Source organism: Suricata suricatta, chromosome 5, assembly GCF_006229205.1.
Source record: "Suricata suricatta isolate VVHF042 chromosome 5, meerkat_22Aug2017_6uvM2_HiC, whole genome shotgun sequence".
NCBI lineage: Eukaryota > Metazoa > Chordata > Mammalia > Carnivora > Herpestidae > Suricata > Suricata suricatta.
This window is the reverse complement of record NC_043704.1, coordinates 121589036-121612988: the sequence shown is the minus strand read 5'-3', so window position 1 is coordinate 121612988 and position 23953 is coordinate 121589036. Positions and strand designations below refer to the sequence as shown.

The window sequence follows — 23953 nt, the reverse complement described above, 5'->3', positions numbered from 1 at the left end:
GCAGAAGGAAGTGATCCAGCTTCATTCTTTTGCATGTTGCTGTCCCGTTTTACCAAAACCATTTGTTGAAGAGACCATCTTTTTCCCATTGCATATGCTCGCCTCCTTTATTGAACATTATTTGACCATATAATTGTGGGTTCATTTCTCAGTTTTCTGTTCTTGTTCCATTGATCCAAGTGTATATTTTTGTGTCAATACCATACTGTTCTGATACTACTTTGATGCTTTGTAATATAACATAATCTGGATTTGTAATGCCTCTAGCTTTGCTTTTCTTTTTCAAGATTGCTTCGGCTATTTGGGGTCTTTTGTGGTCCCATACACATTTTAGGATTGTTCTAGCTCTGTGAAAAATGCTGTGGGTGTTTTGATACGGATTGCATTGAATGTGTAGATAGTTTTGGGTGGTATGGACATTTAAAAAATATTTGTTCACCCCCTTTCAGCCCTCGGTTCATTTTCAGTATTCAATAGTCTCTCATGATTTGTGTCCCCCTCTCTCCCCGACTCTCTTTCCGCCTTCTCCTGCCTATGGACCTCTGTTAGGTTTCTCCTTTTAGACCTATGAGTGCAAACATATGGTATCTATCCTTGTCTGCCATGGAGGGAGGCACTTATGGGGAGAAGCACTGGGTGTTTTATGGAAACCAATTTGACAATAAACCTATTATAAAAAAATAAATTAAAAAATTTCTTCTTCCAATCCATAGCATGACATGTCTTTATATTTCTTTGTGTCATCTTCAGTTTCTTTCATCAATGTTTTATAGTTTTCAGAGTACAAGTCTTTCCCCTCTTTGGTTAGGTTTATTCCCAGGTATCCTATGATTTTTGGTGCAATAGTAAATGGGATTTCTTTCTTAATTCCTCTTTTTGCTGCATTATTGGTATATAGAAATGCAACAGATTTCTGTGTGTTGGCTTTCTATCCTGTGACTTAACTGAATCCATTTATTGGTTCTAGTCATTTTTTTGGTGGAGTCGTTAGGGTTTTCTGTATATTTGTCATCTACAAATAGTGGAAGATTTACTTCTTCCTTGCTGATTTGGACGCCTTTTATTTCTTTGTGTTGTCTGATTGATTTGGTGAATATTTCCAGTACTATGTTGAATAAAAGTAATGGGAGTGGATATCCCTATCTTGTGCAGAGGGGTAGCATTTTAAAAGAAAAGTCTAAAGAAGAAGGCAATGTTTAACTTAGGAGAAAGATAATCTATTGGTTGAATTTCAGACAGTGTAAAAGGCGGAACAGATTGATTTGGCTCTCAGATGACACTGAAGCCCTCCACCATCATGTAAAGCAGGTCTGTTCCTGAGTGTGGGCTGGCTTCCTTTGGCTGAGTTTTAGGAATCTTCTTTCTACTGTTTCTTCTCTACCTAGAATTCTCATTCAAACACAAAATCATGGTCAGTCTTAGTAAACAAAAAAGGACATGGAGAAGTTGAAATGTACATCATTTATGTGAGTAGCTGGGATCCTGGGGGCTTTGGGTGGTGCTTACCCTCTCTCTGGGCGTTAGTATCTTCATGTGCAAAAGGTGTAAGTTGGATCAGTCAGGAGGACTCTCTCGTTGGTGAAAGATACAAGTCCAGCCAAATTGGCCTGGGTGGAGAAGGGAATAGTATTGGCTCATGTAAGTCCAGGGTAGCTTCAGATTCATGCATGAATTGATTCAGGGGCTCCCACATGTGATTGGGTCTCAGTTGCTTTCCATCTCCACTTCCCTCTAACAGCCTATCCTCTTAGAAGGCCTGCCAGGAGAGACCAAACTCTGCCTGCAGAAGTCCTAGGAGTAGTTCTAATTCACCCTACTATGGTCCTTCTATCTCTGAACAAGTCACTATGGCAGCAAATGGAACATGCTGATTGGTCAGGCCTGGGTCATGTGCCCTCTATTGGCTCGGGAATGGGAGACCTGGAGGCCTGCTCCGCTAAACCACATAGTCTGAGGGAAGGGAGGGCTGTTAGCAGAAAAGGGGAGAATAAATGTTGGGTAGGCGTTAACCACTGCCACCCACCACTGTTAGGTTAGTGGTTTACCATTTCTGCTCTGGGGACCCCAGACATCTGAGGAAGAACTTCAATGATAACTATAAATAGTAAGGTAGTTCCACAAGTCAATAAGGATTTAAATGAATGGAAGAAGTTGTTTCTCATTTTTGGCTACTTTAATATTGGGATTTCACTTAAGTTTTCATTTTGATAAGTCTTTTTGATTTTGCTAATTAAAAAAAAAGCCTGGAAACCACTGGACTAGATTTGTTTAAGTTTTTCTTAAGAACGTTCTAGTGGATTATGTGCCAAACTGAATACTTTTCTTCAATGAAGGGCACATTAAAATAGCGAATCACTGGCTCAGCTTTGCCTACTTTTTTGATTCTGCTTTGTCCCTTCTCCTCCCAAATGATCGTGCTGGCTTTGACATCTCTGTCAAGGTAGAGCCAAGCCTGCCTGCCCTCCCTCTCTTCCAAGGCCCCACATGCTTCATGCTTTGCGAATATTCTTACAGATGTAAATGGAAAACACTTTTAGTGCAAGCACAACCAGGTGCTGATTCTTGCCTTATCAGCCTGAATAACATGGGGCCAAGAGTAAGGAGCTTTCAGGGGTGGGCTGCTTCCAACATTTGGAGGCCTCTGGCAAGAGTACAAGTAAGCGGAGGTCCTTATACCACATGTCTTTGTCTTTGTAAGTTATAAATCAAGCTAACAAAGTTAAATAAAATATGTTTCTTTCCTCTACCTTGACAAATGCCTCTTTGTAGTGATCTAGAAGGCTGGATTTAAATTTAGAATTTTAAGACTCTTTAGAATTCTGCATTGGAACACCGCCGGGAAGGGTGAACTAGCCCCCAACCCATGGCTTACTCTTGTTCTCTTCATACCCTGGCCCTGTGCTGTGAGGGGTCCTGCATATAGGTATGTGGACACCACTGTCATTGTCCAGGCAACAACTGTACCCTGTGGTCATCACTTTTACCGTTCAGTGTTACCAGTTATATCCAGGACTTGGCTTGAGTATTTATAATTGTTCACAGTAGCGGGGTCTCTGTGAGCTGCTAACAACACAGAGGAGCAGTACGGTAGGTTGACAGCTTCAGTTGAGGTGCCAAGATCAAATGCAGATCAAATACCAGAATGAGTGATGAGGCAGTCTAGGATATGTACCTGATCTTCAAAGGAAGCCTGGAGATATGGTTTCATGACTCTAAAAACTCTTCATCCTGGAGGGAGTTAGGGAAGTTGGAGATATGGTGAGGATTTTAGAGACAGCCGCAGGAGTAGATGAGCTTTGAGTTGGGTGGTGGGGGTGTCTACCCTCACCTTGGCTGGTGGGAAGGCCTTCAGGGCTCACTCAGAAAGCCAAGGAAGGCCAAGTGGTTTGTGACAGTGAGTGGCCTGAGGCACTTGTCCATGTATATAGGAGCCTGCCTGGAGCCATGTGGACTGCTGCCCACCAGGCCTGCCCCGAAGGAGTCTCTGAAACCAGCTCCACTCCATGTGGAATCCAGACCTCATCTCCTGGGCATAGTCTCTCAATAAGCCTGGGGCAGAGGCTGCTAGCTGCCTTTAGTATCCATTCTACCCTTATTCCACAGCAATACGACTTGTAGCTGGGCACATGACTGAACAAATGGGAGACTGCATTTCTTAGCTTTCCCTGCCAGGGGTGACTTTGTCCCTAAGTTTTCATCAGTGGATTGTAGCAGAACACATGTGAGGGCTGTGTTGGTAATTGTTTAATAGTCGTCTCTTCCAGGAAAATAAGACCCTCATTGTAGTGTTTGCCAATTTCCATTGTGTAAATATTCCCACACAGCTGATTGCAAGCTAGGGATACGAGTCGGGAAGAGATATGCACAATCGTTTCTTGGAATCAGTGGGATCCACCTCCAGCACATCATTGGAGCAAATTCTCCAAGCTCTTGAAGAGCACAGGCATGCCCTCCTTCCCCCCTCTCCCTTCATGCTGGCTGTGATGCAGACATGACAGCCATTTGTGCCAGATAGGGGCAACACTCCAGGCATGGCAGACCAACAAGTGAGAAAGAACTTGTGCCTCAGCGACTTTGGGGTGCAGAGGTCACTCTGGTTCAGTGGCTTACATTCGAGCAATATAAACATCTGTCTTGTTTAAGTTATTTCAGTGTTGGGGTTTCTGCCACACATAATGAAAATTATGAAATTTAACACAGCAGGAGCCCATAACTACAGAAAGGGAGGTTGTTCTTTAAACAATGTCTGCTTCCTGCAAACACACACCTCTTCTTCTCTTTTTATTTAAAAAAATTTTTTAGTGTTTATTTATTTTTGAGACAGAGACAGAGCATGAATGGGGGAGGGGCAGAGAGAGGGGGAGACACAGGCTCCCAGGCTCGAGCTGTCAGCACAGAGCCCGACGTGGGGCTCCATATCACAAACCATGAGATTATAACCTGAGCCAAAGTCGGATGCTTAACCGACTGAGCCACCCAGGCGCCCCTTCACGCACCTCTTCTGAGGGTATGAAGGAGACAGCAGGTTTAGGGTCTAGCATGGGGGAAGGAGAGGTCTAGTGAGAGGAAAACATGGACTTTCTGTCTTAGTAAATCATGCTGTACTTATTGCTTATAGTTTCTCTCTCCTGTAGGCTGCAGGCTTCCAGAAAGACCCTGGTACTCAAAGTGCACCTGGTCACACCCTCAACATCAGAGATCAGGGACGGATCTGGGTTTGGCCTCATTCTGCTTCATGGCAAGAATGGTGCTAACAGTCTCTCTTTTCCCACTTTCTGCCAAGACAGGGGTCCCAGTCTGTCTTTTCCTCAGAGGTTGGCATCCTTGACTGAGACCTCAGGGCACCGCCACAAACTGCTCATGATCACCTAGCAACCCTGTGAGGTTAGATAACCATGGACTGTTCTTGCTCTTGACAAACAAGTAAACCGAAGTCCAGATAACCTATCTTGCTCTTGTAATCTCTTGCTTGATAGACTAACTTCCTCACCTGACCATGGGCTCTGGAAAGGAAAGGATCATGTTGGGTGTTTGCTGCTGTTGCCCAGCTCAGTGCCTGCTTTTGGACTGGCCCTCAATGAATGTTTGTTGGTTCTCTGAATAAAATAACCCCTTATTACAGCAGAGCTCAAGCTGGAATTGTGGTTTTCAACTTGGTATGCGTTCACACCCAAGTATCTTCAGCAGCATATTGGAGGTGTTAAAAGATTGCAACCCGTGCTTAACAAGCCAGCAGTAACCACATCAGTCACTGAGGTGATGTCCTCGCATGTCTGTGAGGCCCCAGAGCACTGCCCTTGACTCTTTTCATGCCGTGTTGTTTCGTGGGTGTGCTTCTGTGGGGCTTCTTGGTCACAGGCACACTTATGGGTGTCAGTGAATGCTCCATCTTTCTTTGATGCCAGCCTGACAGGTAACCTTCTCACCACTCTCAGCCCTTTCTGTCTTTGATCATACCACCTACCAATTCTGAACTGGACCAGAATCTTCTCTTTATTGGAATTGAATTATTCCTCAAACAGGTTATATGTTAGATCAATAGTTATCAATTGGGGCTGATTTTGTACCCCCAGGAGACAATGGACATTACTGAGATATTTTTGGTTGTCGTATGGGGAGCCGGTGGTACTAGCGTCGAGTGGGTAGAGGCCAGACATCCTGTGAAACATCTACAATGTACAGGACCATTCCTACAACAAAGAATTATCCATCCCCAAACATTAGTGTGCAGAGGTTGAGGGACTCTGGGTTAGAATCTGCAGCCACTGAGGATGGGAGCCTCAGCAGAAGCTGCAGGCGCGGGGGTAGCGGTGGGCCTGTCTGCGGTCAGAACCAGCCCTCCCAAGGCTCAGATCACAAGCAGGCCTCCTTGCTGGAGCCATCCTGGGCCCAAAGATCCTTAATGGGCAGTGACTGACTCAGCTCAGCTCCTGCTTCAGGAAGTGGTCTGTAAATTATCCTGACTTACTTGTAGCTGGTAGAAGTCTTCTTGGCACAACGTGCTTGCATGGCCATTTGAAAGGTGCATCAAGAGAGAAAAACAAAACAAAATGAGCAAACAAAAATATCCCCCAAACTGCTTGCCCTTTGAACAAATAATTCCGTTTCTAGAAATAAGCCAAAGTAAATAATTGGAGACACAAATAAAGATGTGTTAAGAGATACTCATTGCAATGTTATTTATAGTAGCAGTGAATCAGTAGGGAATTTTAATATTAGGTTGTGATATATTCATATGATAGAAAGCTATGCATTCAGGGTTGCATTCAGCTGCAAGGAACTGAAGAGGTGACTACTATAGTTTTAACAGGTATGGGTTTGTTTATCAGCCAATAACAGTAAGTCCAGAAGTGGGCAATTCTAGACTGATGCAGGAGCCCAAGGATACCATTTAGGATGCAGACTCCATCTGGTTTCCAGCTTTCATCCTATGGTCACAGGATGGTTGCTGCCCCTCCAGGTAGCATTCCAGAAAAAAAAAATAAGGAAGGGCAAAAAAGTATCAATAAGTCTATCCCTTTTTATAAACTTTACTAGAGGACCCACCCAGTGAATTCTGCTTTCATCCATTGGCCAGAACTCTGTCACATGATGCCCCAAGGGCGCCCCCCCCCCACATGCTAAGGAGACTGGGTAGGTAAGAATTTTTGGTTTCCTGGCTTTCCCTCTCTTTCGTTTTTATTAAAAAATATTATCACCAGGGTACCTGGGTGGCTCAGTTGGTTAAGTGTCTGACTTGATTTTGGCTCAGGTCTTGCTCTCATGGTTTGAGTCCGAGCCCCACGTGGGGTTCTGTGCCGGCAGCGTTGGCTACAGTGGCAGCGCACAGCCAGCGTGGGATTCTCCCCCCCCCCATCCCCTCTCTGCCTCTCCCACATGTGTGCGCACGCACACTTTCTCTCTCAAAATAAATAAACAAACTTTTTTAAAAAAGGCATCACCCATTTTGCCCATCCCCCCACCCACCTGCCCTCTGGTAACCATCAGTTTGTTCTCTATAATTAAGTCTGTTTCTTGGTTTGTTTCTCTCCCCTCCCCTTTCCTCATTTGTTTTGTTTCTTAAATTCCACAGGAGTGAGATCATATGGTATTTGTCTTTCTTTGACTGACGTGTTTCACTTAGTATCTTACTCTCTAGCTCCATTCATGTCATGGCAAATGGCAAGATTTCATTCTTTTCAATGGTTGGATAATATTCCATCGTATATATATATACTACATCTTCTTTATCCATTCATCGGTTGATGGACACTTGGGCTGCTTTTGTAAATTCATTACTGTAAACAATGTTGTGGTAAGCATAGGGGTGCGTGTATTCCTTTGAACTGGTGTTTTTGTATGCTCAACTTTTTAAACAAGGAAGTTAAGAGAGTAGGGAATCATCAAACCAAATGGCTCTTGGGTAGCCAATCCACTGCATCTGTCACAACCAAGCAGACTTTAGAAATTATTAGGTAATATGAAAAATTTCAGACAATGTAAAGTTTAGTGAAAAAAACTGGATATAAAATGGTAGCTACACTATTATTCTAATTTTTAAAACAAATTCTATCTTTATTCCCTCCCCAGTTTTACTGAGATATAATTAACATACAACATTGTGTTAAAGTATACAACCCAATAATTTGGTATTATATAATACAATATGATTGCCATAAGTTTAGTTAACATCTATCACCTCACATAATTACTATTTTCTTGTGATGAGAACACTGAAGATCTACTCTCATAGCAACTTTCAAATAAACAATACAGATTGTTAACTATAGTCACCATGCTGCACATTACACCCCCAGGACTTGTTTATCTTAAAACTGGAAATTTGTACCTTTTGATCATTTTTCTTCCTTTTGCCTACTGCTAGCCTCCACCCGTGGCAATGACCAATCTGTTCTCTGTTTCTATGAGTTCAGTTATTTCAGATTCTACATACAAGTGACATCATACAGTATTTGCCTTTCTTTGATTTATTTCACATAGCACCATGCTAAGCTTCATCCGTGTTGTTGCAAATGGAAGGATTTCCTTTTTTATGGCAGAACAATATTCCATTGTACATACAGCTCTTTCTCAACTGACAATGGAGTTAGGTCCTAATAAACCCATCAAAAGTTGAAATATCATAGTTGAGAATGCACTTAATACACTTTACTTACAGAACATCATAGCTTAGCTTAGCCTACCTTAAACTTACATAGCCTAAAGGTGGGCAAATAATCTAATACAAAGCCTGTTTTATAATAAAGTGTTGACTGTCTTAGGTAGTTTATCGAGTACTATATGGACAGTGAGAAGCAGAATGGTTGTATGGGTGCAGACTGGGTGTAAGTGTAGGGTTGCCCACCCTTGTGATGGCATGGCTGCCGGGGAGCCGAGGCTTGCTGCCGCTGCTCAGCATCACGAAGGACTGCACTGCATATTGCTAGCCTGGGAGAAGATCCAAATTCCAAATGTAAAGTGTGGTTTCTACAGAACGGATATTGTTTTTGCACCATTGTAAAAATGAAGAATCTTGAGTTGACCCATCATAAGTTGGGGACCATCTGTATATACCATATTTTCGTTATCCATTTATCCATTAGTGAACATTTAGATTGTTTCCATGTCTTGGCGCTTATAAATAGTGATGCAATGAACATGAGGGTGTAGCTATCTTTTCAAGATAGTGATTTTGTTTCCTTTGGAGAAATACCCAGAAGTGGAATTGCTGGATCTTATGGTAATTCCAGTTTTAATTTTTTGAGTTTTATTTTATTTTTTTTATCATAGAACAAATCTGAGAGAATATATATGAAAACATTAAAGGATGATTATGGTGATTTTATTTTATTTTTTCCTTTAAAAAAAATTAAACTTTAGTTAACATACAGTGCAATATTGGTTTCAGTAGTAGAATTCAGTGATTCATCACTTACATACAACACCCAGTGCTCATCACAACAGGTGCCCTCCTACGTACCCATCACCTGTCCGGCCAATCTCCTGCTCACCTCCCTCCATCAACCCATAGTTTGTTCTTTATCATTAAGAGTCTCTGTGGTTTGTTTCCCTCTGTTTTTGCTCCCCATTCCCATATGTTCATCTGTTTTGTTTCTTAAATTCCGTATGAATTAAATCATAGAGTATTTGTCTTTCTCTGATTTATTTCGCTTGGCATAATACATTCTAGCTCATCCATGTCATGACAAATGGCAAGATTTCATTCTTTTAGATGGCTGAATACTATTCCATTGTGTGTGTGTGTGTGTGTGTGTATGTATGTGTGTATATATATATATATATATATACCACATCTTCTTTATCCATTCATTGGTGAATGGACATTTGGGCCCTCGCCATAGTTGGCTATTGTGGATAATGCTGCTATAAACATTGGGGTGCATGTGCCCCCTCAAATTTGTATTTTTGTATCTTTTGGGTAAATACTTAGTAGTGCAATTGCTGGATTATAGGGTAGTTCCATTTTTAGCTTTTTAGGGAAACTCCATACTCTTCTCCAGAGTGGCTGCACCATTTGCATTCCTGCCAACAGTGCAAGAGCATTCCCATTTCTCCACATCCTTGCCAAAGTCTGTTCTTGTATTATTAATTTTAGCCATTCTGACCAGCAAGAGGTGGTATCTCATCATGGTTTTGATTTGTATTTCCCTGATGATGAGTGACATTGAACATCTTTTCCTGTGTCTGTTAGCCATCTGGATGTCTTGTTTGGAAAAGTGTCTATTCATGTCTTCTGACCATTTCTTTTTTTTTTTTTTAAGTTTATTTGTTTGTTTAAATTCAAGTTAGTTAACATACCATATAGTCTTGGCTTCAGGAGTAGAACCCAATGGTTCATCTCTTATGTGTGACATCCAGTGCTCATCCCAAAAAGTATCTTCCTTAGTGCCCATCACTCATCACACTCCTCCCCCATCTACCTTCCATGAATCAACCCTCAGTTTGTTCCCTGTATTTAAGAATTTCTGATGGTTTGCCTCCCTTTCTGTTTTTATCTTATTTATCCTTCCCTTCCCCTATTTTCATCTGTTGTGTTCCTCAAATTCCACACATGAGTGAAATCATACGATATCTGTCTTTCTTTGACCTATTTCACTTAGTGTAATACCCTCTAGTTCCATCCACATTTTTGCAAATGGCAAGGTTTCATTCTTTTTCATTGCTGAGTTGTATTCCATTGTACAGGAGAAAACAGGCAGCAACCTCTTTAACCCTGGCCACGAAAACTTTTTTCTTGACATGTCTCTGGAGGCAAGGGAAATATAAGCAAACATGAACTATTGGGACTTCATCAAGATAAAAGGCTTCTGCACAGCAAAGGAAATAATCAACAAAACTAAAAGGCAACCTATAGAATGGGAGAAGATATTTACAAATGACATATCAGATCATGGATTAGTATCCAAAATTTATAAAGAACCTAATTAAATGCAACACCCAAAAACAAATTACCCAGTTAAGAAATAGGCACAAGTTGTTTATAGATTTGGATTTGATATAGATCTAGGATTTGATGGTTTCCTGTCTCACATTTAGGTCTTTCATCTATGTTCATTTTAGTTTTGTGTATGCCGTTAGTAAGTGGTCCAATTTCATTCTTCTGCATGTTGCTGTCTAGGTTTCCCAACACCATTTGCTGAAGAGACTGTCCTTTTTACATTGGATACTCTTTCCTGCTTTGTCACTAGTTGGCCATACGTTTGTAGGTCCATTTCTGGGTTCTCTGTTCTGTTGTACTGACTATATGTCTGTTTTTGTGCTAGTACCATAGTGTCTTGATTTTTACAGCTTTGTAATATAGCTTGAAACCCTGAATTGTGATACTTCCAGTTTTGTTTTTCTTTTTCAAGATTGCTTTGGCCATTCGGGGTCTTTTGGGGTTCCATACAAATTTTAGGACTCTTTGTTCTAGCTCTGAGAAGAATGCGGTGTAGTTCTGATTGGGATTGCATTGAATGTGTAGATTGCTTTGGGTAGTATTGACATTTTAACAGTATTTGTTGTTCCAATTCATGAGCATGGAATGTTTTTCCATTTCTTTATTTTAAATTTTAAAAAATTTATTATTGAGACAGAGAGAAACAGAGCATGCATGGGGGAGGGGCAGAGAGCGAGGGAGACACAGAATCTAAAGCAGACCCCAGGTTCTGAGCTGTCAGCACAGAGCCTGATGCAGGGCTCGAACCCATGAACCGTGAGATCATGACCTGAGCCGAATTTGGACGCTTGACCCACTGAGCCACCCAGGTGCCCCAATGTTTTCCCATTTCTTTGTGTCTTCTTCAATTTCTCTCATAAGTTTTCTATAGTTTTCAGCATACAGATCTTTTACATCTTTCATTAGGTTTATTCCTAGATATTTTATGTTTCTCCGTGCAATTGTAAATGGGATCACTTTCTTGATTTCTCTTTCAGTTGCTTCATTATATAGAAATGCAACTGATTTCCGTGCATTGAGTTTGTACCATGCGACTTTGCTGAACTCATGAATCAGTTCTAGCAGCCTTTTGGTGGAGTCTTTTGGGTTTTCCATGCAGAGTATCATGTCATCTGCGAAAAGTGAAAGTTTGACTTCTTTGCCAATTTTCATGCCTTTTATTTCATTTTGTTGTCTGATTGCTGATGCTAGGACTTCCAGCACTATGTTAAACAGCAGTGGTGAGTGTGGACATCCCTGTCATGTTCCTGATCTCAGGGGGAAAGCTCTCAGTTTTTCCCCATTGAGGGTGATATTAGCTGTGGGCTTTTCAGAAATGGCGTTTATGATGTTTAAGTGTATTCCTTCTATCCCATCTTTCTTGAGGATTTTTTGTCAAATGATACTGTATTTTGTCAAATGCTTTTTCTTGATCTATTGACAAGATCGTATGGTTCTTATTCTTTCTTTTATTAATGTGATGTATCACATTGATTGAATTGTGAAGATTGAACCAGCCCTGCAGCCCAGGACTGAATCCCACTTGATCATGGTGAATAATTCTTTTTATATGTTGTCGAATTGGATTTGCTAGTATCTTGTTGAGAATTTTTGCAACCAGGTTCATCAGGGATATTGGCCTGTAATTCTCCTTTTTTGTGGGGTCTCTGTCTGGTTTGGGAACAAAAGTAATGATGGCTTCATAGAATGAATCTCTAAGCTTTTCTTTCATTTCTATTTTTTGGAACAGCTTGAGAAGGATAGGAATTAACTGTGCTTTAAATGTCTTGTAGAATTCCTCTGGGAAGCCATCTGGTCTAAGACTCTTATTTTTAGGGTTATTTTTGATAACTGATTCAATTTCTTCACTAGTTATGGGTATGTTCAAATTTTTCATGTCTTCACATTTGAGTTTTGATAGTGTGTGGGTGTCTAGGAATTTGTCCATTTCTTCCAGGTTTCCCAGTTAACATATAATTTTTCATAGTATTTTCTGATAATTGTATTTCTGAGGGGTTGGTTGTGATGTGTCCAATTTCATTTGTGATTTTACCTATTTGGTCCTCTCTCTTTTCTTTTTGGAAAGTCTGTGTAGGAGTTTATCAATTTTGTTTAGTTTTTCCAAAAACCCAACTCTTAGTTTCCTTGATCTCTTCTGGTTTTTTTTTTCGATATTGTTTATTTCTCCTTGCATTTTTATTATTTCTCTTCTTCTGCTGGCCTTGGGATTTCTTTGCTGTCCTAGTTCCTTTAGGTATGCTGTTAGATTTCGTATTTGGGATGTTTCTTGTTTCTTGAGATAGATTGCAATCTATTTTCCTCTTAGTACTGCCTTTGCTGCGTCCCAAAGGGTTTGGACTGTCATGTTTTCATTTTCATTTGCTTCCATATATTTTTAAAATTTTTTTCTTTAATTGCCTAGTTGATCCATTCATTCTTAGTAGGATGTTCTTTAACCTCCATGCATTTGGAAGTTTTCCAAACTTTTTCCTGTTGTTGATTTTGTTTCATAGCATTGTGATCTGACAATGTGCATGGTATGATCTCAATTCTTTTATACTTATTGATGGTTTTTTTGTGACTCAATATGTGCTCTGTCTTGGAGAATGTTTTATATGCACTCAAGAAGAATGTGTATTCTACTTTTGGATGAAAAGTTCTGAATATATCTGTCAAATCCATCTGGTCCAGTGTATCATTCATGGCCATTGTTTCTTTATTGATTTTCTGCCTAGATGATGTGTCCATTGCTGTAAGTGGAGTGTTAGTCACCTGCAGTTACCATATTCTTATCAATAAGTTTGCTTATGTTTGTGATTAATTGATTTATATATTTGTGTGCTTTCAAATTGGGTGCATAAACATTTATAATTCTTAACTCTTCTTGATGGATAGACTTCCTATTTATGATGTAATGTCCTTCTTCATCTCTTGTTACAGCTTTAGTTTAAAATCCAGTTTGTCTGATAAAAGTATGGCTACTCCAACTTTCTTTTGACTTTCAGTAGCATGATAGATGGTTCTCCATCCCTTCACTTTCAATCTGAAGGTGTCCCTCAGGTCTAAAATGATTCTCTTGTATATAGCATATAGATGGATATTGGGTTTTTTTAATTCATTCTGATACCCTATGTATTTTTATTGGAACATTTAGTCCATTTACATTCAGCGTTATTATTGAATGATATGGATTTAGTGTCATTGTGTTATCTGTAGGTTTCATGATTGTGATGATGTCTCTGGTCCTGTGTAGTCTTTGCAACATTCCATTCACAGAGTCCCCTGTAGGATATCTTGTAGGGCTGGCTTAGTGGTCATGAATTCCTTCAGTGTTTGTTTGGGAAAGTCTTTATATCTCCTATTCTGAATGACAGGCTTACTGGATAAAAGATTCTTGGTTGCATATTTTTCCTATTCACTACATTGAATATTTCCTGCCACTCACTCATTTCTGGCCTGCCAAGTTTAGTGGACAAGTCTGCTACTCCCCTTATGTGTTCATCCTTGTAGTTTAAGTCCTGTTTATCCCTAGCTGCTTTAAGAATTCTCTCTTTATCTTTGTATTTTGCCAGTTTCACTATGATATCTTGTAGAAGATTGATTCCTGTTATGTCTGAAGGAGTGCTCTGTGTCTCCTGGATTTGAATGTCTGCTTCCTTCCCCAGATTGGGGAAGTTCTCAGCTATGATTTGTTCAAATAAACCTTCTCCCCCTTTCCCTCTTCTTTTTCAGGAACTCCTATGATACGGATATTATTCCATTTCATTGAATCACTTAGTTTTCTAATTCTCCCCTAGTGGTCTGGAATTTTTTTTTTAATGTTTTATTTATTTTTGAGAAAGGGAGAGACAGCGTGAGCAGGAGAGGGTCAGAGAGAGAGGGAGACACAGAATCTGAAGACAGATGATAGGCTCTGAGCTAGCTGTCCACAGAGCCTGACATGGGGCTTGAACCCACGAACCGTGAGTTCATTACCAGAGCCAAAGTCGGACGCTTAACCGACTGAGCCACCCAGGCACCCCTAGGTGTAGAATTTTTTTATCTCTCTTTTTCTCAGCTTCATCTTTTTCCATAATTTTACCTTCTGTTTCACTTATTCCCCACTATGCGTCTTCAATCCTTGCTGTCACTGTATCTAGCTTATTTTATACCTCATTTACAGCATTTCTTAATTCATTGTGACAATTTCTTAGTTCTTCGATTTCTGAAGCAATAGATTCTCTACTGTCTTCTATGCTTTTTTCAAGCCCAGTGACTAAGCTTATGACTATTATTCTAAATTCTTGATCAGATATATTGTTTATATTTGTTTTGAGCAATTATCTAGCTGTCATTTCTTCCTGGTATTTCTTTTGAGAATTCTTCCATTTGTCATTTTGGCTAGTTTTCTGTCCTTCACTTGCCTTAATAGGTGGTTATGTGTCCTGCACCTGTGAATACTACTTTATTAAAAGGGAGTTATACTCTGTCCAGGGCCTGGCCCTTCAGAAGGTGTTTGTGGAGCTTGTTGCATGCTCTCTGTTGTTGTGACTCTGATTGCTTTATCTCCCTACTTGTAGAAGTGGTTTGGACCTTCCACCAAGTGTGCTTTGATTTGTTCATTGAAGTAGCCCTGGAAAAAAATTAAAAAGGGGGTGGTGGTGGAAGAAGCCTTATCCCATACAAAGAGAAATAACAGGGGTGGGGAAAAAGAAAAAAAAAGTTGACCAGGCAGAGAATCAGAGAAACTATATGGCTTACTCCAGAGAGAGAGAGAGAAAGGAAAATAAAGGAGATACAGAAGAGATGTAAAAAGAATAGATTAAAAATGTCTACCTAAACAAACTGACAACCAGAATAGGGAAGGGAAGAAATAAGAGGAAGAAAAGGAAGAAAAAAATATATAGTAAGAATTGACCAAGAATCAAATCAGAAAATGTAAAACCACTGGACCGATATGTGTTGGTGCCTTGGAACTGGCTGTGCTGGTCTGGAGGAGGGGCTGTCTGGTTTGGTCAGTGTTGATCTTGCTCCCATAGATAAACAGTTACCAGGCATGGAGGGGAATGGTTTGGTGTAGGTGGGTCCTGCTTCCACTGTGGGCCCACTGTCATGTTTCCTGGAGCACCACCTTGTTGGTGATGGGGAGAAAAATGGTGACACCCCAGTGTCTCCTCCCTGGACAGATTGTCCCAAACCACTCTGTTCAGGCTGTCCTCACAGTGCCACACAGGTGTGAGTGGGCCTGTTTGTCTTACTCCACAGTCTCTCATACCTCCCAGGCACTCAGCTGGGATTCAAACCCCAATGTCAAAGGATCCTACTCTGTGCACCCTGGTCCTAGGGTAGTGCCATTCTTCCCAGCCAGCTGACAAAGGACCTCTGGCTGGTGGGTGCCTGCAGGTCTTTTGTCCTTGGAATGGCTATATACTTCTTTCCACGGCACTCAAGGGAGTGGATTGCTCTCTCTGACTGCGCCCCTGAGCTCACCACCGAGCCCGGGGCTGCCTCCCCCTCCTCATCCCCCCAGGCATATGCACATGGTGGTAGACCCCAGTCAGGAGAAAGTTCCGCAACCCTGGATTGTGTTAGAAATTGGTTCTTTCTCTGTTTCTTTCTTTTCCCTGGTCCATGTTTTTTCTCTTGTTCAAATACAATTCTACACGTCTACAACCTCTCTTTCTCTTACTTTTCTCTTCCCACAGAAGGGGATCCCTCCCCTCCATGCCTATGCCACCCATTTTATCTCTCCCAATTCATAATCACACACCATTGGTCCACTACGTTTCCTTGTGGGTCCCTGGAGATGTTTCTGTCACTCTGTAGCCCAGATTCCTGGAGTTCCAAGTCTTCTGGCCTCAATACTGCTGTGTTTGAGGGACGAGGGACTTTGGGTCTACCTACTGTCTCAATGTGGCCCTTTTATTGTTGTGAAGAAGGGGTTCAGCTGGTTTTCAGGCCTTTTTAAGAGGAAATTGTCCCATATGTAGCTGTAGACTTGGTATGTCCACGGGAGGGGGTGGATTCAGGATCATCCTATGCTGCCCTCTGGGACTGCCCCAGATCACTGGTAGGTTCCAAAAGGATATAACTCGGGAACAGCCAGATGGAAGAGTTACAAAGGGGGAGGTATGGAGAAAGGGCCCGCAGCTCCCTCCCCTTCTGGGCCCCCACTCTCCTCGCATCTCCATGTGTTCACCAACGGGGACGTCACCCCATTCATTCTTTAGCAGGATGTTCTTTAACCTCCAGGTATTTGAGGGATTTCCAATTTTTTCCCTTGTGAGTGACTTTAAGTTCCATAGCTTGTAATCTGAAAATATGCATGATATTTTCTTGATCTTTTTGTACCTGTTTAGGTACAACCTGTTTAGGTTGATCTGTGATCTATTTTGGAGAAAAGACTGTATTCTGCTGCTTTAGGATGAAATGTTCTGAATATATGTTAAGTCCATCTGGTTCAGTGTGTCATTAAAAGCCACTGTTTCCTTATTTTCTGCTTAGATGATCTGTCCATTGCTATAAGTGGTATGTTAAAGTCTCCTACTAATATTGTATTATTATCAGTGAGTTTATTTATACTTGTTATTAGTTGATTTATATATTTGGGTGTTGCATGTTGGGGACAAAAATATTTATAATTATAGATCTTCTTTTTTAATGCTCCTTTATTTTTGAGGGAGAGAGAGAGACAGAGTGTGAGCAGGGTAGGGGCAGAGGCAAAGGTGCACACAGAATCTGAAGCAGGCTCCAGGCTCTGTGCTGACAGCACAGAGCCTGATGTGGGGCTTGAACTCATGAGCAGTGAGATCATGACCTGAGTTGAAGTCAGATGCTTAACTGACTGAGCCACCCAGGCGCCCCACAATTGTTAGATCTTCTTTATGGATAGACCCCTTAGTTATGATATAATGCCCTTCTTCATCTCTTGTTACAGTCTTTGTTTTAAAATCGATTTGTCTGATATAAGTATGGCTACTCCAGCTTTCTTTTGATGTAATTAGTATGATGATTCTGCATCCTCTCACTTTCAATTCGAAGGTGTCTATAGGTCTAAAATGAGTCTCCTTTAGGCAGAATATAGATGGATTTTTAAAAATCCATTTTTATATCCTCTGAGTTTGGATTGGAGTCTTTTTACATTCAGAGTGATTATCGAAAGATATGAATTTAGTGCCATTGTGTTACCTGTACAGTTGGTGTTTCTGGTGATGTTCTCTGGTCCTTTTCTTTGTTGTTTTTGGTCTTTTTTTTTTTTTCCTCCAAAGAGTCCTTAAAATTTCTTGTGGGGCTGGTTTAGTGGTCACAAACTCCGTAGGTTTTGTTTGTCTGGGAAACTCTTTATCTTTCCTTCTATTCTGAATGGCAGCCTGGCTGGGTGGAATATTCTTGGCTGCGTATACTCCCCATCGAGCATGTTGTACATATCCTGCCGCTCCCTCAGGCCTGCCAAGGTTTTGCGGACAGATCTTCTGTATACCTGATCTGTCTTCCTTTGTAGGTTAAGGACTATTTTTCCTCTGCTGCTTTCAGGATTCTTTCCTTGTCTGTGTATTTTGTGCGTTTGACTATGATATGCCTTGGTGATGGATGGCTTTTGTTGAATTTAATGGGAATTCCCTATGCTTCTTGGATTTTGATGTCTGTGTCTGGGGAAGTTTTCAACTATAATTTGCTCACATAAACCTGCCTCCTTTTCTTTCTCATTATTTTCTGAGACTTCTATGATACAAATGTTATATCATTTAATAGCTCACTAAGTTCTCTAAGTCTGCCTTCGTGATCCCTAATCTTTTTTCCCCCTCGTCTTTTCAGCTTCATTATTTTCCATAATTTTATCTTCTGTATCACTAATTCTCTCTTCTGCTTCATTCTTCCTCTTCTTTATGGTCTCCACTTGGGTTTGCATCTTGGTTGTAGCATTTCCAACTTCAGCCTGACTAGATTTTAGTTCTTTCATCTCTGTAGGAAGGGATTCTCTGTTGTTTCCGATGCTTTTTTTTAAGACCATGTAATATCCTTATAATCATTGTTTTAGATTCTAGTTCAGACATCTTATTTGTTTCTGCCTTGACTAAATCCCTGGCCATCAATTCCTCCTGTTTTTCTTTTGAGGCAAATTCCTCCACTCTCTTGTCATTTTGGAGGAAGAAAAAGCAATAATGATAAAAATAATAGAATGAAATAAATATTTAAAAATTTAAAAAATCAAAGAAAGGAAGCTAGATCCTAGGTGTGTTTGGTCTTCTTGTTAAGAAAAACTTTCCTTATTACTTTTTTTCTTTTTCCTCTTCTTTTTTTGGTGGTGGGGATGGTTATGTTTAAATGAAGTTGCTTTTACAGCACCAAAGACTTAATCATCCATTTCCTATATAAAAGGTAGCTACTTTTTTGCATGGACCTCAAGCATATTGTAGTATAGAGGTGGAATTTAAGGAAAGGTATTAAGCAGGCTGTGTTTTAGCTTATGGGCAAGTAATAAATTGTATCATTTATCTTGAGTGTATCATAGATAAGCTGCTATATAATGATTGCCACTTCAGATAGCTGTGAAATTAGGTGATTAACTAGTTGTTACTTAACCTTCTAATTTCTGTATAAGTCTAATTACATGAAATAGAAGTTGGGGTTCTGATTTTTTACTTTGCTTATCCATTTGGAGTGTCATTGTAACTACTGTATTGTAAATAATGGAAAATAATTGCATATGTTAAAAAATAGTGTTGTATTCTAAAAATAATAATAAAAAAATAAAGTTACCACAAAAAAAAAAAAGAAAAGCTTTATAGGGGGTAAAAAAAAAAGAGGGAAAAAGAAGAGAGAGAGAAATTAAAAATTAAAAAAGATAAAAAATAAAATAATTTTGCTTGTTCTGTATCTGAGAGACAAAAGAAAACAACAAAAACAAAAGCAACAACAACAAAAAATGAACAAATAAACAAACAAACCCAAATGAAGCTATATCTAGTTTTCCCCAGAGCTGAAAACTGCATCAGTCTGTGGTCAGTAGACTAAGCTTGTGGAAGGGATTTGTGCTGGTCCTGTTGGGGAGGAGCCTGCTGCTCTGATTTTCAGGCCCACTTGCCCTAGTAGAGATGTGCCTGGAAGACATGAATAGACACTTCTCCAAAGAAGACATTGAGATGGCCAATAGACACATAAACCAATGCTCATTGTAACTCATCATCAGGGAAATACAAATCAAAACTACACTGAGATACCACCTCACGCCGGTCAGAGTGGCTAAAATGAACAAATCAGGAGACTATAGATGCTGGCGAGGATGTGGAGAGAGGGGCACCCTCCTGCACTGTTGGTGGGAAAGCAAACTGGTGCAGCTGCTCTGGAAAACAGTGTGGAGGTTCCTCAAAAAATTAACAGTAAAACTCCCCTATGACCCAGCAATAGCACTGCTGGGGATCTACCCAAGGGATACAGAAGTGCTGACACACAGGGGAACAGGTACCCCAATGTTCATAGCAGCACTGTCAACAATAGCCAAATCATGGATGTCCATCAATAGACAAATGGATAAAGAAGATGTGGTATATATATACAATGGAGTACTACATGGCAATGAGAAAGAATGAAATCCGGCCATTTGTAGCAACGTGGATGGAACTCGAGATGTTATGCTAAGTGAAATAAGTCAGGCAGAGGAAGACAGACACCATATATTTTCACTCATATGTGGATCAGGAGAAAGTTAACAGAAGACCGTGGGGGAGGGGAAGAGAAAAAATTACAGAGAGGGAGGGAGGCAAACCATAAGAGATTCTTAAATACTGAGGACAAACTGAGGGTTGATGGTGGGTGGTGGAGAGGGAAAGGGGGGTGATGGGCATTGAGGAGGGCACTTGTGATGAGCACTGGGTGTTGTATGGAAACTAATTTGACAATAAACTATATTTTAAAAAAAAAGAGAGATGTGCTTGGAGGGCACAGGGGGCAGTGCTTGGTGTAAAAGCTCCATTTTCCACTTGGTGGCGCTGCTTAGTTCACTGGGGTCAATCAGTGTTGGGCTAATGGTAAAAATGGCTTCACCAGGCTCTTCAGTCTCTAGAGCCGGAAGTTTGCATCCTCACAGACACATGATCAGTCATCCTTCCTGTGTCCCCTGCTTCCATCAGCTCCCTGCCTGTGTCCCAGCTGTCCACCGACCAAGTGGAGCTTCTCTCCAGAGTTTTAGCTCAGGCATGGCTATATTTCAAGCCCCCACCCTTCAGAGGCCCCCATGATTTGGAACTGTAATGATCTTCTGGGAGAGGGTTTTGCCACGTTGTGGCTGATGTGGCTTGTCCCAGGAAAAGGTCTCACTACCACACAGAGGCAGTGGCTGAGTTTATGATAAGTCACAGCACACAGCCAGCGCCAGGGTTTGCTGCCCTCAGCTGGTGTCTTTGTTTCTATCTGGATGAATGTGGCAGCTTGATGGCACCAAAAGGTCTTTTGCCTGCAGAGGGGCCGTTTTGCCTCCACCAAATGCACTCCCCCAGCCGGGGAACCGCTTCTCCCTGGTCAACCCAGGAGATCCTTGGACTGTGCTGCACCACCAGGCGCTGACCTCTGACACTTCAGATTCTGTGCTCCTGGGAGTACCGAGACCCTCTCCCATTTCCCACCACTACCCCTATTGTCACTGGTTTGGGGGAACTGTTTTTCTTGTGCAGTCCCCTGTGCAGGTTTTCACTTTTTCTAGTTGCTTTCGGGGAGAGTGCCTTCTCATGCAAACCTGATGCACTGCTCTCTCTCCCATGCTGCCTTTTTCCTCTCTACAGAAAGGGCTCCCTCCCCTCTACAGCACTGTGGCTCTTCTCTCCCCCAATTCACTTCTCCACACCATGTACCTGCCATGTTCTCTCTCTCAGATTACACAGGTTGTTCTGTTAATCCTCAGATTCACTTTCTGGGTGTTCAAAATGGTTTGGGGCTGACCTAGCTGTATTCAAGGGACAAGACAAACCCAGGGTCCCCTTACTACTCCACCATCTAAACTCTTCCCCAAACCTTTCCAATTATGGTGATTTTAATTTTTTTTAATGTTTATTTATTCTTGAGAGAGAGAGAGACAGAGTGTGACAGGGGAGGGGCAGAGAGAGAGGGAGACACAGAATCTGAAACAGGCTTCAGGCTCTAGGCTGTCAGCATAGAGCCCGATATGGGGCTGGAACTCATGAACGGTGAGATCATGACCTGAGTTGAAATCGGATGCTTAACTGACTGAGCCACCCATAACTGGCCCCCACTATGGTTATTTTAAAGTTCCCTATCTATCTATCTATCTATCTATCTATCTATCTATCACTTTTAGAACAAAAGGATTTTTTTCTTTAATCCCAAACTGGCAAATTGTCATCTATCAAAAACCCTAAGGCCACCTACCTTCCCAGACTCATGGATGACTAGGCTTTGAGGTAGTTGTCCTGGGTATCAGCATTATCAGAAGACTTTTCCACCACTTCTGCCCCTGAGCTGCTTCCAGGAGCTTTCTCTTAGAACTTCACCTCATGTCCTGTCTGCAGGACTGATGTGCTCCTGCAGAAAGGCCTCACATAAAGCTGTGATCAGTCCTGAGGCCAGAGGGAGTGGGACCCCTGTGTCTCCCCGGGAGGTAGGGGCTTTGGACCCTGGGGATAGGGATGGTCCCCAAGGTGAGTGAAACCTGAAGACTAGGAATAAGGAAAGCGCACAAGCAATGGGTAGCTTTTTGGCCTTGGCTGGGGCTACCTTGAGCCGAATGAATGGAGGGAACAGCAGGCAGGGGAGGTAAGGTGGGCACGCTCTCCGAGTTGGAGTCTGGGGTTCTCAGAGCCTTAAGAGAAAGGAGAAAGGCTCTCTGCCTCTCATCCAGTGCTTACAGCGGCTCCCCGAGAAGGCTGCTGTTTGTATTTCCACCCCATATATAGATCACGTGAGCCAGCACAAACGTGGCCTGCATGCTTTGGAGTGGCATCGCCTGGATCCACGTTCCCTAAGTGTGATTGGCAAAGTTGCTGAAGTGCTTTGTGCCTCAGTTTACTCTCTATGAAATGGAGGTCATAATACGACCTATATCATAGGATTGCTATGAGGATCAAGTGAGTTGATAAATGTAAAAAGCCCATACCAGGTGTGGCTAGTAGGAAAATCTCAATAAGATGTCAAGTTTTAGTAATTTAAAGTTTTTGTACAGATTCTAAGAAGCAATGTATATAAGCATCCAATAAATGTGCTTACTTTGATAGGTATAATACTTGCTTAATTTACTCCTGTATTTGATACGTGAAGAAACTAAGGCCTGGAGAGCGAGAAGGGAATCTTCAAAGGTCCCACGGTGAAAATGGGACAAATCTAGGAACTGAATGCAGGTTTCCTGGCTTCTAGCAAAGACCAGGATAAATGCAGCAATCTTCCCTGGAAAACTTAAAGAAGGTACAAGGGAACTTGGCAAAGCATCTTGGGGCAGGGCCCCACACCACCCCTAAGGTGGGAAAGGCTGAGAAGGCACTTACTACCATGTGGACCCTTCCTTTCATGAGGCCTTCCCTCAGTGCCCCCTTAGCCTCAGGTGGCCTTTCCCTGGGGACAGACCAGGTGTCCCTGAGCCATCCCAGACCTGATCTCTGCTGGAACGAAAGGAATGCTCCTTGCTGCACTTGGGTCTTCTGAGCAGTCACTGACTTTTGTTCTCTATATCCTGTTGTCTTGGGCTCAGCCTTGGCTGCGGGGCATGGGCTCAGATGACAGTCCCAGAGTCCCACCACCTGGCCTTTCTCAGTGACCTGACCAGAAAGCCAGCTGGAAAGTGAAATTCAGCAGCCGTAGGCATCCAAGGCACCAAACTGATGTCGAACAAGATAGCAGTACGGAAGCCTGGGTCTGCCCTCAGCCCTGGCTCCAGCCTCTGTCTTCTCCCAGGGCTGATGGCTAGACCAACCTTCTCTTACGGGGCACATAACCCCATGGTGTGTGGTCAGGGCTGTCGTACACCGCCTTCATCTGTTCCAAGGTTGCTGGCTGTCTCGGAGGTTAGTTAGGCTAGGCCCAAGATGCTTTTAGGTTGATGAATAAAAGTAAATATGGCATGAAACTGTTTTTAGCACTTTGAGAAGCTGATGAGAAAGTCAGTGTATAAGCTGAATGAGGAGTGCCAGATGGTCTAAGGCAGTTTGACATTCAGCTGAAATTGTACCAACTCTGTGTGGTCCCAGGGGTTAGCCCAACTTAGCCAGTGCTGGTTGGCACTGATGTCATCATCAGAATTCCCAGGATGTTGGGGTGAATGCTAAGAGAGGCCCATTATGATGACAGAGTGATGACCCCAAGATTGAGTGACCCCTGATTCTGTTTCCAAGATTCTAGTACTAAAATTGGCTCTGAGCTCTGGCTGTTTAACCTGAGGCACATACACGAGTGTGGAGAGCTTCTAGAAGCCAAGAGTTGAACATGACTCCTCTGCCTGAAGTATCACATATACCTGGAGATAACTGGTTGAAAATTAATTAACTGGTAGATAATTAAAACCATGATTTTTCTATTCAAACTTAACCTAAGTTCTACCTTGGAATGTTTGAAGAC

General features: G+C 41.8%; 1 long non-coding RNA gene across 1 annotated transcript; it reads right to left on the bottom strand.

Annotated features, from left to right (window-relative positions):
* Positions 1–1195: 1195 nt before the first annotated feature.
* On the bottom strand, positions 1196–23600 carry LOC115292822. Its single transcript, XR_003909157.1, has 6 exons — positions 22992–23600; positions 21779–21931; positions 5969–6002; positions 3173–3228; positions 1507–1607; positions 1196–1381 (listed from the first exon to the last, which is right to left on the bottom strand). It is a non-coding gene; the product is annotated as an uncharacterized LOC115292822 (long non-coding RNA).
* Positions 23601–23953: the final 353 nt, after the last annotated feature.